Genomic DNA, 4,614 nt, shown 5'->3' on the forward strand with positions numbered 1-4,614 from the left:
TATATTTTCCCCTCCCAGAAATTCTTGAGCACAATATTGAGCTTCTTATCTAGGGAACAAAAAGTCAAGACAACGTTAGTGTTCATTGGTTTATTATTTTTGTTTTTGCTCTGTATACAGTTTTATCAAGTACTCCCTACAGTAACAGCTGTTGTGTATGAACGATCAGAATCTGTACACAGAACTGCATTTTTTACGGTACTTGGTAAAACTGTTCAATGTTACGTAAATACTCTTGAAATCATACTCCGTTATTACGAGTATACACAGAGCTGTGAAAATAATTATTAACAGATTGATTTTGGCGCTGCACGTTTTGGCGCCTTTATCTGTTACTTTCAGAATTTGATGTGAATTATTCTCAATCATGAAGTCCTTCAAGTCTTTGAAAGGAAAAATAGAAATAGGTGTCGTATTTTATTAGTTTTTGCTTTTATTTCACCAAATGAACACTCTTAAGTAATAAAGTAATCCTCTCATTTTACCAGGTGTGTTCAAGTTCCATTTTATTGCCTAACGTTTCTCCAACTAAAAACATTCGCCTCCATATGATGGAGTGTGCCATATGTTATGATATTTACTTGACGAGATTTATGTTTTTACAGAACGGACCTCTGTAAATTTATGGAGCAATAATGGTAAAATGAACGTATATATCAATAAATATCGTGGCTGGAACGCAAAGAAAGCCTGCGGTGAAAGTGCCTGGTTGGCACCGGCCTCGTGACCTCAGTGGGTCGGCGGAGTCATGCAGAGGTTAACTTTTGTTTTCTTTGTTCCTTATTTCCTTCACTTATTGAGTTCTTGATGTTTCAATTAAAGTTAGTTTTTAAGAGTTTTTTCGCCTGGAATTAAATATTCATCTGAAGTGAAATAATGTTTACAACTATACTTGATAAAATTTTGTTTTTAGACCTTACTTATTGCAGTCAATCATTTTTAATCGTGATTACCCCCAACTATTATATTATTCAGGGGCTTTCCATTGTTGAATCAGGTAAGAACTATTATAACGGATCTTCTGATCCGGAAGAGGTACTGATTTTTCAGCGCATTGACCGTCCGTTCGTTGACTCTGTGCACTCGCAACTTAACCTACCGTAAAGTTCCCGCCAAAATCTTCCCGCCAGAAACGCAAACGCGCGCTTTTCCAACGCACCGAAGAAACTGGGGCGATTTCAGTTTTTTTTTTTCTGGATATAGTTTACGCGCAAATACAGACATGCACAAACATAGGATATATATATATATATATATATATATATATATATATATATATATATATATATATTATATATATGTGCATATATATATTATATATATATATATTTATATATATACACAGTATGTATATATATATGCATATATATATATATATATTATATATATATGCATATATATATTATATATATATATATTTATATATATACACAGTATGTATATATATATATATATATATATATATATATATATATATATATATATATGTATATATATATATATATATATATATATATATATATAATCTCTTAGTTGCGTCTGAAAATCGAACACATCTCCTCGGACAAATTAAGCTCCTGATGGGTTTTAAGATAAAAATCTCGCAAAAGGGTAATTTGAAACACGTGTAGACACCAAATTAATGGTAAAAAGTAAATGCAGTTTTCTTATCCTGAACCCTAACTAAAGGTCAGTTTGTCCGGAGAAATGTTTTCGATTTTTAGCAGCCATTATGACCTTATATATTAACTGTAATCATAAAGTAACATACCTAGAAAACACACACACACATATATATATATATATATATATATATATATATATATATACATATATATATATATATATATATATATATATATATATATATATATATATATATATATATATATATATATATATATATATGCATTTACATCCATGTCTTTAAAATGAATGCTTTATATATCTAGTTTGATTGTTTGCTAATATTTTATCCTTTTGAATATCTCTGTCATGTATATATATATATATATATATATGTATATATATATATATATATATATATATATATATGTGTGTGTGTGTGTGTGTGTGTGTGTGTGTGTGTGAGTAGCCTATATCCTCTAGCAGTCTATTTGCATAACGTGAAACTTACGAAATTATTTTAAGAGATGTAGACACTTGTAGTTTTCTTTAAATCTTATGTAAATCGTTTGCAATTTGTTGCGATTTTCCACATTTCAAGCGTTCGTATGTGAGTTTGTAGGATTCAAGAATTAGACAATGGGATGCATATGTTCTGTTTGCATGAACATGTAGTGAGGAAGTTTGGCTGTATATGATAGAATGAGATATGGTGTTATAATTATAGATATTACACATCTCCTGTCCTTGATATCACGATTTATTAACCCAATCACGTTTCTTCCCTAGAAATAATGCAAGTGTTCTTAGATGTTGTTGTTTATATGTTACGTTGTTTAATAGTATAATTCTAGGTAATATGATCCTATTAATCTGTAGGAATATGTTCTATGAATCAACGTTGCAAAAAAAAAAAAAAAAAAAAAAATCCTGACAAAAACCATATTCATGACGCCTCTGCCATCAACCTAACGGGTTCTAACGGGAACTCTTCGTCCCAGGGCAGACCTGGCCACCATGAAAGAATGTTGCAACTACCGAGAACTTCGTCTTTTGCCGGTTGCAACCGTTATCCAGGTAAAAGCCGGTGGACTCGATGCAATTCTGACGCCTTTTTTTTTTCTTTTCTTTTTTATGGTAGGCTTGGAGTAGCCTCTAGAATTATTTTGTTTTTAAGGTCGGCTACTCTTGAGAAGGGCTTTACACAACTTTATAACTTTTTAAAGGGATTCCGATTAAATTGATCTATGGCGAACGCATGTACTTATTTACCTATGTATAGAAATTTAGGTTAAATTTTATCTGGCGTATTCCAAGATTTGTCTGGAACACTATGATAATAACCTCAATGGCGTAAAGTAGAAAGGAAATGATGAAGTATTGATATGTCATAAGAAACAGAAAGCACAATTTCTTATGGCTCACTACTACTACTACTACTACTACTACTACTACTACTACTACTACTACTAAAACATTATTGAATCGTAGAGACAAAATTCTGATGTACGACAAATTATGTTTGGCAAAAATATGGCATGAGAAAGAGGAATATTAATAGGACCGAAGGACCATTTGAGAGGTGGACATGAAATTAATTGAGACAAGTTCAGGAAATTTTAAAATAAAAAACGAATGATATGAAAAAAGAACGTCAGCTGTTGTGAAAGTGAATATCGACTGGCAAAAGGAAATGTATTCTGAATTGAGAATGAAGGTCAAGCAATTTGTGATAGCCTAGAGTCCCATGAGCAGCTAGCCGTAAGGAATGTATTGTGTAATATTTGAAGCGTATAGTGTATACGTAATGTACGAAGGATTTCTTTTGGTGTACTGCTTCATATATGGAGTCCAAGCATTAATTAAGAACAGGTCTTCATATTTTACCGGTGTGTGTGTGTGTGTGCGTGCGTGCGCCCGCGTGCGCCCGCGTGTGCACGCTTGCTTGGATTCTTCAGGTTCGACTAAAACTAGAGCATATTAACATTTCACGTGTTCGCGCACTCACACACATACACACACACACACATTATATATATATACATATATATATATATATATATATATATATATATATATATATATATATATATATATATATATATACTGTATGTCTTTGTTTATTTGTATTGTAAAGTTATCATGTACTTGTCTTACGAGTAGGCCTTCTTGCCCTCCCTGTCAGTCTCACCTGTTATTTGATTTTTATCATGCTATAGCTATTCTGATATTTCTAAAAAAATATTTATTTTTCTCTTTTCAGTGCTGTATCCTTGTGACCCACCGATCTTATTGGACGCAAAAATAAAGCAACGCTTTGGTATGTACACAAATTTCCCACATTGATTTATTTTGACTATTAACCTAGTCTCTTATTCTTGTTGTTTATTCAATTCTGATGTTAGATTAAGTCATATAATGATTAACAGCAATATTTTAAAAACTCCTTAACAGCATTAAAACGGTCATATTGTAAAATGAAACCGCTATTCCCGTGTTGTAGAAAGTAATTTTTGTAGTACCACAGGCATTTAGTCTTGGAGGCAAAACACTTATTTTTGTACATTTTATTGATCAAATGGATGTGTTATATTTGAAATATTGAAGTACTCTTTTTCTATAACTCTCTAGTCGTGCCAAAGTATTTTGTGCCGTACTAAAATCCTATTATTTTTACATTATACTTTCGAATTTTTTTGCTTACTATTTAAACGTTTCTTGACCTAAAACGAGTAAAAAATTTAGATAATAAACCAAGTAAAAACTACATACAGTATATGTGAGTGAAAGTATAGGTTCTCCTTACTTCATGTTTTTGAAGGGGTTGTTAGGATGTACTGTATATTATAAGTGGAGAAACTCAGTTATTTTATGAGGGCAAAAAATTTAATTGAGATAATATGCAATTTTCTGAGGAATACGTAAAGAATTTCTACCCCAGAAGAGAACCTTTTGATAAGGTAATAACAGGGATGTTCACTTCATAGA

The 4,614-nt window shown here is 31.4% G+C and overlaps 1 long non-coding RNA gene across 1 annotated transcript in view; it reads left to right on the plus strand.

Moving 5' to 3' along the window:
* LOC137644709 (uncharacterized) overlaps nt 1-3,944 on the plus strand; it is a 204,087-nt gene extending 200,143 nt beyond the window's left edge. Inside the window, exon 3 of the long non-coding RNA XR_011045183.1 lies at nt 3,890-3,944. This is a non-coding gene — a long non-coding RNA (uncharacterized lncRNA). The remainder of the gene's footprint in view (nt 1-3,889) is intronic.
* The last annotated feature ends 670 nt before the right edge of the window (nt 3,945-4,614 follow it).

Source organism: Palaemon carinicauda, chromosome 1 (assembly GCF_036898095.1).
Source record: "Palaemon carinicauda isolate YSFRI2023 chromosome 1, ASM3689809v2, whole genome shotgun sequence".
Lineage (NCBI taxonomy): Eukaryota > Metazoa > Arthropoda > Malacostraca > Decapoda > Palaemonidae > Palaemon > Palaemon carinicauda.